The 14305-nt window shown below is 46.0% G+C and overlaps 1 long non-coding RNA gene across 2 annotated transcripts; it reads right to left on the bottom strand.

The window, feature by feature from the left end:
- Nucleotides 1-3319: 3319 nt before the first annotated feature.
- Nucleotides 3320-14268, bottom strand: LOC136159653 (uncharacterized). 2 transcript variants are annotated; one of them, XR_010661494.1, is made up of 4 exons: nt 13842-14268; nt 11031-11242; nt 10628-10823; nt 3320-5255 (listed from the first exon to the last, which is right to left on the bottom strand). It is a non-coding gene; the product is annotated as an uncharacterized lncRNA (long non-coding RNA). The 2 variants fall into 2 exon arrangements; XR_010661493.1 differs by lacking the exon at nt 3320-5255 and adding an exon at nt 6079-7516 and having other exon boundaries at nt 13842-14267.
- Nucleotides 14269-14305: the final 37 nt, after the last annotated feature.

Genomic DNA, 14305 nt, shown 5'->3' with positions numbered 1-14305 from the left:
GTCTGCCTGAGCTTTGTGCTCAAGTTGGTCTAGAACCAAGCCTTCCGAACTGATGGCCTTAGGGCTCGTGTGGCTGTTTTAATTAAAATTAAATAAAATTTGAAAATCCATTCCCTGGTTTCATTAGCCACATTTCTAATGCTCAAAAGCCACACATGGTTGTTTGCAATCATACTGAGCAGCACAAACTATAGATCATCACCACAAATGTCCTTTGGACTGTGCTGCTGGCCAAGAGCAGGGACTCCCAGGACCAGTACTTTTCCCAAAGTGTTTGGGAATTGACATAAGATTGCCAACTCTCCGTCTTGCCAGAAAATTACAAAAGCAATAACAATGATTTTAAAAACAGAACATGAATGCTAAGAGTGATGTGAAACTCTCGATTGGATTCTCAATTTTAAAAAAGCCCACATTAAATGGGCTTCCCTGGCAGCCTAGTGGTTGGAACTCTCTACTCCCAATGCAGGGAGCCCAGATCCGATCCTGGCTGGAGGCACTAGATCCTGCATGCTGCGACTAAGAGTTTGCAGGCCACAAAGATCCGTGTATGGCAATGAAGATCGAAGACCCAGTGCAGCCAAATAAGCAAAAAATAAAAATAAAAGAAATCCACATTAAGGGATATTCGTGGGACAACTGGAAAAATTTGAAAATAGATTACATATTGGATAGTTGTATGTAGGAGACTGGGCTTCCCTGGTGGCTCAGATGGTAAAGAATCTGCCTGCAATGCAGGAGACAGGTTCAATCACTGGGTCAGGAAGATCCCCTGGAGAAGGAGATGGCAACCCACTCCAGTATTCTTGCCCGGAGAATTCCATGGACAAAGGAGCCTGGTGGGCTGCAGTCCATGGGGTCCCAAAGAGTCAGATATGACTGGGCAACTAACACTTCACTTCAGGTAGGAGACTGCCCTTGTTTTTTGGAGATTAGGGAGTGGAGGATTTAAGGATAAACTATGATGACATCTGCAACTAACTTCCTTGTGGCTCAGAAAAAATGTATTATATAAATATGTATATATATATATATATAGAGAGAGAGAGAGAGACAAAGGGAAAGCAAGTGTGTTGATGTGTTAACAGTTGAATGTGTGAATCTAGCCGAAGCTTAGAGAATTGTTCATGTACTATTCCTGTAACTTTTCTGAAAGTTTGAAAGTTTTTCAAAATAAAAAGTTGAGGGGAAAATAAGTCACGATGGCGGTTTACCCCCCTGCCAGGCAGAGATGATGGGTGTTGGGGGGCTGTGCTGATGTTCTAGTTTTTGATATGGGATGTTGGTTACATGATGGTAGAGTGGGTTGCCTTGTTGCTCATCCCCCTCCATCACCCCCACCCCCTGCCAAAGAAATACGTCCTCCTGGCACCTGTGGGGCTTCCCTGATAGCCCAGACGGTAAAGAATTCTCCTGCAATGCAGGAGACCCCAGGTCGATTCCTGGGTTGGGAAGATCCCCTGGAGAAGGGAAGGCTACCCACTCCAGTCTGGCATCTGTAAATGAAACCTTATTTGGAAAGGTCTTTGCAGGTTAACTAAGTGAGGGAGTTAGAAATGAGATCATTCTGGATCAGAGTGGGCACTAAATCCAATGACTGCTGTCCTTGTGAGAGAAAGGCAGAGGGAAATTTGGGAACCAGAGACCCAGGTAAGAAGGCCACATGAAGGTAGAGGTGGAGGGATCAGAGCAATGCTGCCAGAGCTGATAACTCTCGGAACTGCCAGAAGCTGGAAGAGGCAAAAGGAAGGATCCTCCCCTGGAGCCCTCAGAGCTAAGCGCTGCCTGGGAGCACCTTGATCTCAGACTTCCAGCCACCAGAACTGAGAGAATAAATTTCTGTTGTTTTAAGCCACTAGGTTTGTGGTCACTTGTCACAGCAGCCCTAAGGCACACACAGAGATGTGTTTCCTTAAAGGGAACTCATCAAGCTGTACACTTCAGATTTGTGTGTAGTTTCTCTATGTACGTTAAGCTCCTTTCAAATGTACTTAAAAACAGAGAGACCAGGATGACTCTCTACTGTGCCCCTGCAGTGGAGGTGCAGAGGCCTAACCACTGGACCACCAGGGAATTTCCTAGGCACTCGTTTGTTAGAAAAATGTTAAAGAAACAGTTTCATAAAGGCATAATCTCAAAATAGAAGATGGGCCCATCAAATAACATTTAACTTAATGACACGTTTTCCCTTCATTTTACTAAGAATCTGAAAACATATCTCATGGCAACTAAGCCCCAGCTGCAGATGGGTTGTACCCGAATCACCTAGGGACCTTTAAAAGACAGCATCCCAGACAGAGAGGTCACCGGGACGGGAGAGGGAGGCCAGAAATAGAGCTGAAGACATGTGGGAACGTAGTATCTGCTAAAGGTGGCATTTCAAATTAGTGGAGGAAGACAGATTATTCAATATGGTGTTGGTTCAACTGGCTAGCCATTTGGGAAAAAAATAAAGCTGTATCTCTACCTCCTTCCAATCACCAAAATAAATTCCAGATGGATAAAAATTTTAATTAAGAAAAAAACACTCTAAAAGGACTACAAGAGAATGCGAGACATTTCCTTTTTATAATCTTGAGGTAGGAATTGCCTTTAACAAACATTTGCTGAGTATTTATTCTCTAACTTCGTGCTCGGTGCTAGAGAAGGGGACCAGGGGAGACCCTTGCTCTCAGGGAACTCACTCTAAAGAGGGTGGTTCAGAACAGTGGTTTCCAGGTCCTCAGATTTCGCTAACCATTGGCAGTAATTTTTAAATTATTTGCTTTTTAATAATCTTCTAGTGGGGAAAGCATTTATTTCTATGCATGAAAGAAAATCACAAAGCTGTTATGGAAAAACTAATAAATTCTGGGTATTCCCTGGTGGTTCAGTGGTTAGGAATCTGACCTTCCACTACAGGGGGCAAGGATTTGATCCCTGGTTGGGGAACTAAGGTCCTGCAAGCCATATGGTATGGTCAGAAACAAAAAAGATTAATGAATTTTAATACAGAAAAATAAATAGCCAAAACTCAGAATGGCCCTAGTGGGAGGGGAGAATGGAGCTAGATTGCTTAATGAATATGAGATTTTCCTTTGATAAAAACAATGTTTTGAAACTAGATAGATGTGGTGGTTGCACAATGTTATGAATGTATGAAATGCTACTGAATTGCAAACTTTATGATTCATTTTATGTGAATTTTACCTCCATAAAGATAAATAAGAATATAATTTTTAAATTCAACTAAAAAAAAAAAACAAACCAAATGCTTGAATGGGAAAAAATTTGCAACACAAAGGGGAGACAAAGAATTCATATACAAAGAGTACCTACAAATCAATAGGGGCATGGAGCAACAGACAACATCTTATATCAATGCTAAGAATGTAAATAGAATGGGAACTTTTGAGAATGTAATTTGGAAATAATTTAAATGCATGTAACTTTTGACTCAGCAATTTTACGGCTAAGATTTTTTCTTACAAGTATACTTACTTATGTATTCATTGTACTTTACACATGTATACATTGTATTTTGCAACTCAAGCAAATATAGGGTCAAAGATGTTTATTGCCAAACTGTTTATAATAGCAAACAAGAAACAGAAGTACCCATTAATAGGAAACTGATTATACATGGTATATTGATAAAGTGGAATCCTACCCAGTCATTAAAAAAGAATGAGATATGCCTATGTGTGCTTATGGAGAACTATTCAAGACAAGAACTACTGTGTGTGTTGGGACAGAGGAGCAATGTCTACAATGAGTATTATATACACAGTGTGTGCAGAGCCTTTATTTCTTCTTCTTCGTTTTTTTTGCACCATGCAGCATGTAGGATCTTAGTTTCCTGACCAAGGATTGAACCCATACCTCCTGCAGTGGAAGTTTAGAGTCTTAAGCGCTGGACCACCAGGGAAATCTCTGTGCAGATTCTTAAAACATTTCTGGATGGTACAGAAGGACCCGACGACAGTGGTTACCTCTAGGAAGCCACACTGAGATGGGTTGACATGGAGAGAGATTTCTACCTAAACTTCATATCTTTTTGTACTTCTCAAAATTTTTTAACAATGAACATAGGTTAATTATTATATATATTACTTTTTTAAGGTTAATTTTTAAATTGTGAAATTGTTGAGGAATAGGCAGATTATAGAAAATAATGAAAAAAACTCAGGTTCCCACCACCTAGATTAAGTAATTTAACATGATGGATGCAATTTGAAGACCTCCCTGTACCTTTCTATGATCCACTTCCCTCCTCCCTCCCTTAGAGATAACACCATTCTAAATTTGATGATATCAGACATACATGTTTTTATTCCATTAAAAAAATCTTTTATAACTTCCATATCTACCAATAAGCAACATCTTGTTTTGCATGTTTTTCCTTTATATAAAGTGTTAATTTATGTAGTGTGGCTGTTAGACCCAGCAGGTCCAGTCTTGGTCCCCAAGTTTTAGAGAAGGGGTCTCCTTCTGACCCTTCTCTGTGCTTCTTTCCATGGGGCAAGGAGTTCAAGGGAATATGCACACCTGGGACCTGTGAGCCTCTTCGAGGTGGCACTCAGGGTACTGGGGACCCCAGAACTTCCAGCCCAACTGCAATGCGCCTGCCTCCAGCGCCTGTGCAGGACACTTTTCAAGGTCCAGTCTCCTGAGGGTGGGCCATCTACCTAGGAAGGTACCCCCAGGCCAGTGTGACCCAGAACTGGCTGTTGGGGAGGGATGGGGTAGGAAGTAAACAGAGCTGAACCGGAGCCAGCATGCCCACAGACGGAGGTGAGGTGGGATGCAAATGGTGATTAGTATTCTTGCCTTGGACTCGCCCATCTCCCTCATTAAACTCTGTGCCTTTGGCAACTTGCTTTGCCACGCAACATTACATTTTTGAGCGCTATCTGTGTTAATATCTATAGCTCCGGTTTATTTTCACTCTCACACAGTATTTCTTTGAAGTTTTAAAAGTTTCAGGCCCCTGGCCCCTAATGGAGAAGATTCTGACAGAGGAGTGCAGCTTCATGGGCTAAAGCATCTTTCAGAAGCTCTGGGCGTCGCCGCTTGGCAGTCCGGTTTGGGGACCAGGGGGAGGCAAGCCACCCTCGGCATGTCCCTGGCTTTGCACAGGCTAACACTGTCACTTGCTGCTGCCCTTCTTTGTGGTCCCCAAGGTCGGCCTGGACCCGCTGCTGCGCAAGCCACCAACCAGCCCAAGGGCCTGGATCTGGTCTGGGAGCCGTGAGAGAGACAGCGGGCGCCCCCTGCTGGAAATGGACGCAAGCTGAGCCAACCGGTTCCCCATCCCTCCGTGCCCCCCCCCCCGCCCCGCCCCTCCCCCAGCCTTTCCCCCCAAACTCTAGCGCTCATTTAAGGCCAACACCGCTTATAACAGCCGTCTCTTCGCTTTCCAAAAACGTTCACACATAAAACAGACATTCTAATAGCTCCCTTTCATGGAGCCTTTATTAGCAATAAAGCAGTGCCTTTGAATATCTGTGGGGCTCAAACCCTGGTTTATCCTCTGATCTCTGTGTGACCTCTGGCAAGTCATTGGACCTCTGAATAGCTCTGAGATCCCTCATGAATAAAATGGGACAGGAATGTCACCTACCTCATAGGATTGCTTTGAGGATTAAAGTGGTGCCTGACATGCAGCTGCTGCTGCTGCTGCTGCTAAATCGCTTCAGTCGTGTCCGACTCTGTGCGACCCCATAGACGGAAGCCCACCAGGCTCCCCCATCCCTGGGATTCTCAAGGACTCCTTACTATTAGACGCCGAACCAAGGTTGATGGTTTCTCATGGAGACACAGAGCTTACTTGTATCAGCAGCTGCTCTATGTTCTGTCCGTTGATTATATCCTTTAATCATCACAACTCCATGCAGTGAGTGCACTTATATTCACCTCCACTTTACAGAGAAGGAAACTGAGGCATGGAGAAATCAAGCAACTTGCCTGAAGGCTCACAACTTACCCGTTGGTGGAGTGTTATTTGAACACAGGCAGCTGTAGTCTACAGCACAGTACCTTATTGCTACATTGTCATGGCAACGGGGGGGGGGGGGGGCGGGGGGGCGGCTTCCCAGGTGGTGCTAGTGGTAAAGAACCTGCCTGCAATGCAGGAGACATAAGAGATGCAGGTTTGATCCCTGGGTTGGGAAGATTCCCCTGGAGGAGGATATGGCAACCCCACTCCAGTATTCTTTCCTGGAGAATCTCACGGACAGAGGAGCCTAGCGGGCTACAGTCCATGGGGTCACAAAGAGTCGGACATGACTGAAGTGACTTAGCACACATGCATGGCAATCTGGGGAGGCATGTACTATGCCCATTATACAGCTGGGGACACTGAGGCTCAGGAAGTGAAGCGACTTGCCTCACATCACACAACTAATTAGCTCTGGAGCCCTGGCCTGGACTTGCCCCAGTTCTGTCTCTTTGCATTGTCTTGTGTAGTTCTGTGGCACCCCAGCAGGTGTGGTGACCCTGTGTGACAAATGAGGATGCTGAACTAAGACAGCTAAGTGACTTGCTCAAGGTCACAGAGGCAGTAGGGAGCCTTTTCTGTTGGGAGGTGGGACCCAAGGGTATTCTATTCAGGGGCCCAGCACTTCTGTGGCTCCCTGCTGCAGCCCCTGGACAGCTCTGGTCTTTATAATCACAGCTCTTCTCCCCAGGCACCCGAGTTTGGCACCACTTGCTTCCAGGCCAGCCTCAGCACAGCTGTCAAAGTTGTGCTCTTAAGTTGTCACTCAGCCTGAGCCTGGCCTCAGCATTGGCTCCTGGGCTTCCTGTAGGGCTAGGAGCTCAGTTTCCATCCCCTTGCCCTCTGGGAGGCAGCTGGTACCGTAGGAGGGCTGGGAGTTTGGAGTCAGATAGTCCAGGGTTCTAATCCCGCTGTGCCCCTTCCTTTCTGCATGACCTTGGGTGAGTTTCATCACCTCCCTGCATTCCTATTTCATCACCTCTAAAATGGGGTAACGATCAGTGCTTTGCAGACTCCTGTGAGGATGAAATGCAATAGTGTACAGCATCTGGTACACAGTAGGTGCTCAAGAAATATTAGATCCTTCTGCTCCAGACATTTGTCCCCTGTTGCTTATGTCCCCTCCTCACAGGCCCAGAAGTCCCCACCTCTTCCAAGATGTCTCCGATCCAGGGTTGGGCTGGTGAAGAAGCCACATCCTTTGTTTCCTGGGGTGCTGGTTCACAGTCAGAATAACATCACCATATGTAACTCAGCCACTGTTCAGTGGTCCATCAGAGATGGACTGAGCACCTACTATGTGCCAGGTAGGACTTCCCAGTAGCGCTAGTGGTGAAGAATCCGCCTGCCAATGCGGAAGTCATAAGAGACTCGGGTTTGTGGTTCGATCCCTGAGTCGGGAAGATCCCCTGGAGGAGGGCATGGCAGCCCACTTCAGAATTCTTGCCTGGAGAATCCCATGGACAGAGGAGCTTCCAGTTGCAAAGAGTTGGACATAACTGAAGCAAGTTAACACACACACATGTGCCAGGAACTATTCTTTAAAAAAAAAACAGAACTGTATTGATTTCTTTGGGTGTATTGGGTCTTAGTTGCGGCATGTGGGATCGTCATTGCCTCTTGCAAGGATCTTTCATTGTGGTGTGAGGGACTGCCCCACAGCAGGTGGGATCTTAGTTCCCTGACCAGGATTGAACCTACGTACCTTGCATTGCAAGACAGAGTCTTAACCAATGGACCGCGAGGGAAGGTTCCCAGAAACTGTTCTTGGTAATGGGGCAGTGTGGTTCACAAGACAAGAGCCCTGTGTGAAGTGTAGTCCTGAGAACCTACCTCGTCAGTGTTCAGCCCCGGGGCTATGGACCAACCCTGATGCTACTGTGCCCACTTCCTGAGCACTCGCACTCTGCCCATTCACAGCTTCGTGTGATCCTCAGAGAGTCCACCTGAAGTATGAACATCATCTCTAACTTAAAAGTGAGGGAACAGAGACGCGGGAAGTTAAGCAACATAAAGAAGAGCAGGGGATATACATCACCATACGTGAAAGAGATACCTGAGAACTGGATGGATGACACAGGGAGCTCAACCCGGTGCTGTGACCACCTAGGGGGCTGGGATGCGGTGGGAAGTGGGAGGGGGCTCAGGAGGGAGAGGACAGATGTATCCCTACGGCTGATTCATGCTGATGTGTGGCAGAAGCCAACGCAATATTGTAAAGCAATTATCCCCCAATTAAAAATAAATTAATTTTTAAAAAGAGAGGAGATGGGGGCTGACTATAGACAGTCTGATCCCAGAGCCTGAGCTTCATTGGGCTGCAGTAGAGTCTACCTCTTACTCCTTCCTCCAAGTTTCTAATGTTGTCCCCATTTTACAGATGAGGAAACTGAGACTCAGAGGGAATGGATGCTGTCCAAGGTCATACAACATATAAATGTCGGTTCTGGGATATCTGGAGCCTAGGTTTGGCCTGACTCCAGATCCCACTTCTCCCCTACAGAGAACTGACTCATTTGACAACCATTTTCTTCCCAACAGACTTCCCTGGTGGCTTAGACAGTAAAACGTCTGCCTACAATGCCGGAGACCCGGGTTCAATCCCTAGGTCGGGAAGATCTCCTGAAGGAAATGGCAACTCACTCCAGTATTTTTGCCTGGAAAATCCCATGGACAGAAGAGCCTGGTAAGTTACAGTCCATGGGGTCACAAAGAGTCGGACATGACTGAGCTACTTCACTTTCTTTCCCTTTTCTTCCCAACAGAGAAAGAAACCAGACTCAGGTCTGGCCTTGAGAGGCTCAATCTTATTGAGAAGGGCAGTGGGTAACTGGCCACCTCCCACTGTGGTATATGTTATGACAGTGACACATAGAGTGTGTTAGGGGAACTGACACTACGGAGATAGTAACTATGGGGAAGGAGTCCTGGAAGGCTTCCTGGAGGCGGTGATACCTAAGCTGGAAGTAGAAAGATGGAGAACCAAGGAGAAACATTTGGAGATGTTGGGAGGAAGGTTGTCTGACAACACATACATCACGGCCTCATCCTAGGTGTGGAACTATTGAGTCAATTTTTCTGTTTATTTCAAATTCATTCTCTGCCCTTCTGTTCCACTTCATATGGCAAACCATGTTTCCTGGGCTCCCTTGCTAATTAGCTTCTGGCTCCGTTCAGCCAATGGGAAGCTTTGGCGAGAGATCAGAGAATAAGATGAAGGGAAAAGTGAGCGTGTCTAATCCCATCTCTCTCAGCCTCGAGGGAAAGGAGGGGATGACTTCAGAAGCTAGAGTCTCTCCTCCATGTCTGCAGAACCTGCTAGAAAGGCCTGAGGTCCCAGCTCTCCTCTGGGTGGCCTTCAGTTGCTGGTCTAGGTGTGCCAGCTCCTGTCTTTCAGTGCTGGCCCTCAGGGAGAGCATGGCCTTCCTGTGTTGCTAATCTCAGGTTTTCCATTTCCCTAGTCACTCCTTCAGCCCTTCTAACAACTATGTTTCTAAATCCTCCAGATTAGAGTCCCTCTTTTTAAAAATGTTTATTTTTAAAAATTTATTTGACTGCACTGGGTCTCTTTTTTAAAATTTTATTTATTTATTTCTGGCTGTGCTGTTTCTTTGTTGCTGTACGGGCTTTTCTCTAGTTGCGCAAGCAAGGGTTACTCTCTAGTTGCTTCTCACTGTGGTGGCTTCTCTTGTTGCAGAACATGGGCTCTAGGGCACGCAGGCTTCAGTAGTCATGGTGCGTGGGCTCAGTAGATTCGGCTCCCGGGATCTAGAGCACAGGCTCAATAATTGTGGCTCATGGGTTTAGTTGCTCTGAAGCATGTGGGACCTTCCCAGATCAGGGATCAAACCCGTGTCTCCTCCATTGGCAGGCGGATTCTTTACCCCTGAGCCACCAGGGAAGGCCTGCGCCGGGTCTTAGCTGGGTTCTTTTTGGTTGTCACCTGTGAACTCTTAGTTGCGGCATGTGGGATCTAGTTTAGTTCCCTGATCAGGGATTGAACCTAGGCTCCCTGAACTGGGAGCGTGGAGTCCCAGCCACTGGCTCACCAAGGAAGTCCCAGATTTCCTCTTTAGAATTGTCTGGCTCCCGTCTTGTTTTCCTAGCCAGATTTCTGATATTCTGTCTCCTTCTCCATAAAATGGAGATTCATTTGATCATTTCACAAGTAAGTATCTAGTAGATGCCTTAGCACAGAAAACTGTGCTAAGTGTTGGGAAGCTCACAGGAAACAATGCAGATTAAAAGACATGAAAATCTAGGCACTGCCTACCCCTCATGTCTCTGTACTGATCAGATGAGCTGTGTGCATAAATGTCACCTGCTGCCTGGGTCTCAGGAATTGCCAGCAACAGGCAAACACTACTTGGACTAGAGCCTGTTTTCTAAGTGTTCTGGGCCTGGGGCCTTTTCCTACTTCCTCCTCTCCCCCTCTAATCCTGACAGAGAAAGATTTGGGACAAATAAAATGAATCTTTAATCTACACCATGGGGAGTCAACTTAAGGGACTCATTATCCTGAGTGGTGGTACGGTTTTGTTTTTTTTTTTTTTTTGGTGGTACGGTTTTAAGCTATAAATAGATCTTTCAAGAACAGGTTTCACTAAACCCATAGATGGCAATGACAGAGAGGTGCCCCGGGGCACTCACCTGCTGACCGCCTGCCCCTCCTGGGGCACCCAGCACAGTGGAAGGAACCCTGGACTGGGCTGGGAGTCAGGAGACCAAGCTTTGAACCCCAGCTCTACTGACCATCAAGTGCATGACCTTGGACGAGTCGTTTGACTGCTCTCAAGCCTCAGTGTCTTCCTCTGCAACCTGGGAAAGCTGAGAATACTGAGGATCTCTAGTTGTGATGATTATAGGTTTAAAATGAAAAAAAAAAAAAAATATATATATATATATATATACACATATATATATATAGATAAAATGCATATGAAGCACTTGGTATTTGGTAAGTGCTCAGTAAACATTTGCTAATATGATTGTTACTTGCTGCAGGAAGTCTGGCCTAGAATCCCAGCTCTCTCCATTAGACCAGGAAACTTACCGTGTGATTGATCCTGAGCAAGTTATTTGCTGTCTAGGCTTCAGTTTTTTCCTCTGTAAAACAGGAAGATAGTAACTACACTGCCTGGCTCAGGAAAAGAGAGTTCAAGGATCGTCTAAGAACCAGGTCGGGGATTCCCTGGACGCCCGATGGTTAGGACTGCATGCTTCCACTGCAGGGTGCCTGGGTTAGATCCCAAAAGCTGTGCAGTGCTGCCAAAAAAAAAAAGTACAGAGGTTAGAGCCAGATTGCCTGATTCTCAATCCCAGTTCCACCCTTACTCTACTCCTTTATTGTCCTGTGCCTGTTTTCTCATATCTAAAATGAAAATAATGATGGCAACTACTTCATAGAGTAGTTGTGACAATTAAATAAATATAGGTAAAGTGCTTAATACAATCACTGGCACTGAGTTTCTCAAGCATTATTATTACTAGCCGTACTTCATCAATTCAGTTCAGTCAGTCAGTCATGTCCAACTCTTTCACACTCCATGAACTGCAGCACGCCAGGCCTCCCTGTCCTTTACCATCTCCTGGAGCTTGCTCAAACTCATGCTCATTGAGTCAGTGATGCCATCCAACCATCTCATCCTCTGTCATCCCCTTCTCCTCCTGCCTTCAATCTTTCCCAGCATCCGGGTCTTTTCCAATGAGTCAGTTCTTCTCATCAGGTGACCAAAGTATTGGAGCTTCAGCTTCAGCATCCAGTCCTTCCAATGAATATTCGGGGTTGATTTCCTTTAGGATTGACTGGTTTGATCTCCTTGCAGTCCAAGGGACTCTCAAGAGTCTTCTCCAACACCACAGTTCAAAAGCATCAATTCTTCGGTGCTCAGCCTTCTTTATGGTCCAACTCTCACATCCATACGTGGCTACTGGGAAAACCATTGCTTTGACTATACAGACCTTTGTTGGCAAAGTAATGTCTCTGCTTTTTAAGACGCTGTCTAGGTTTGTCATAGCTTTGTCATACCTCATATGATACCTAAATTGCTTGGGGCTTTGGAATCAGAGAGACCTGCACCTATATGCCAGTTCTTTCCTCTAGGCTGTATGACCCCGGACAAGTCACTTTCCCTCTCGAAGCTTCAGCTTCCTCCTCTCTACAATGGAAGACTAGAACAAGCCCGGCTTCTTTAAGGTACCGTGATGCAGCAAAGAGGACGCACATTGCCTGGCCTGAGTTAGATGCACATGCAAAGTGCTTTCCCTCTTCTTTTCCTCTTTCCTCTCCTCAGCATTTTTCTCAATGGTCTACTTGAATGTCCAGACCCAGAACCCCATCACTGCTTCTAGAAATCGTCCCATCAAAGCTGAGGCCATAACTATACACTGCGTGTTCTGGTGCGAAGAACTCTCGATTAGTAATCAGAAAACCAGATTGGCTTCTTTCTTTCTTTGCAATGGAAGAATTCTGATATGTTGTTTCAAGGAGCCTGTTAGGAAAATTAAAGTGGAGGAAGTCTTGTTCAGGCTTCAGAAGTTAGAGAGCAGGCCTCTGACCTGCTTCTGACTTGCCTGGACCCTGCTTGGATTCCATGCCTGCCTGAAAGCACAGCAGGTCAGGCGGGACTTTAGATAAGAAAAGGAGTGGGTCTGTCAAGTTGAGCCCCTGGAGATCTGGCCAATCTCCTTGGGGTCTAACAAAATCCTATGACTCATAAGGTGAAACAAACAGCATTGTAAAAAAGGTTAAAGTAAAACCAGAGTTGCATTTTTCCACGCAAATGGATGATGCTATCAGTTTGCAGCCTGGGATTATAAGGGAGAACCCCGAAACTGCAGTTTGGAAGTCTCTCCCAGGGGGTGGACGCATCACCTTTTTCCAACTGGGACTCCAGATTGCTATTAATAAGGGACTTGCCAGCACTAAGTCTGGAAGTTGGTTGGCCCAATTTGGTGATGAATGTGCTGTTATTCTATTGTTTCTATTTCTTTTAATGACTGGATACTGAAATTAAGTCAAATAGTCTTTTATAAAATATTGATATTACTTATTGTGTGTGGCAAGTAGTTTCTTTTGTTAATGAATACTTTGAACCTAAAACGATAGTAACACTTTTGGCAAAACAGAGTCATGACCTCGGACCATGAGCTTTCCTTCTGGTCTTGAGCTCCATGAGGAAGCTATTACTTTCTGTATCATGACATTCTGTAATCTTGTGATCTGGTGGCAAAGGCCAAGGTTAGGATGAAGACAGTCCAGCTGGGGATGAGAATGGACGGCGTCCTCCTGAGTCCTCCAACATCCTTGAGGGAGGTGACTTGTTTGGAGGCAAGATACATCCTACTCACATGTGATGGGGTGGGGGGAGGGTTGGCGGTGGCTTTGCAGGGCTGAGGAATCAGGTCCACGTTGGAAAACTGCCTAGTGGGTACAAAACCAACCTGCTGTCATGCCCGTGTTTACCCAGCTCTCCAGGGCTGCTCTAGGAGCCTGGTCCTGCTGAATGGGGATGAGAAGGAATGAGGGGGCATAGTCAATCCAGAGGTCTCATGCTCTATTCCCCTTAACAAAACCTGCTCCTAGCAAAGAACCAGGGAAACGCCCTCACACTCGGGTAAAACAGATCGTAACAGCTCAAAGCACCCTGTCTTTCTAAACTTTATGCACGAGTTTTTTTTAGATTTCCTCCCCCTCCCCATCCCCCTAGCAAATTTGTATTTTTCAACTGACGAAAGCAACTTATGCAACGCAAGTTGCGCTGGGGCAAACCCCGGCGCCAGGTTTCTGCGCAAAATGCTAAAAAGGCTTAAACAGAGGGTATTGCCAAAAGTGGCATTTCGGGCATCAGAAGGGCAATCATACCTTTCTGAAAGGTGGCAGACCTTTAAGTACATTTACACCATCTACACTGAACAGAATATGGAGAACGTCTTCACTTCCGGCTCCATTATGTAACAAATACGTGTACAACGCTCAGTAAGGGCTGGGCATTGACTCTTCTCCGTTTCCCCAACTCCAGCAATCGGGGCTTGCATCCCAAGTCCCTCTACTTGACGTGAGGTTGGACCAGCCACCTCCCATTTCGGGGCCTCAGTTTCCCCATCTGTAAAACAAGGATTATATGCTTCTCTCTTCCCAGGACACGTCAGACCTAATCGGGAAAGTTCTGACTGGGTTCGATGAAAAGCGTAAAGTAACGCTTAAAAGGTAGGCGAAAAGACTGATAACATTTATTTCTCTCTCACCAACCAAACACTCCGGTTCACGTTTTTCTGAGCTGTTCCGGGAAGGGCGTGGCCAGGCCACCGGGGGCCACGCCTCCGGAA

This window comes from Muntiacus reevesi, chromosome 2 (assembly GCF_963930625.1).
Source record: "Muntiacus reevesi chromosome 2, mMunRee1.1, whole genome shotgun sequence".
NCBI classification, from domain to species: domain Eukaryota; kingdom Metazoa; phylum Chordata; class Mammalia; order Artiodactyla; family Cervidae; genus Muntiacus; species Muntiacus reevesi.
This window is presented reverse-complemented; position numbering and strand designations above follow the sequence as displayed.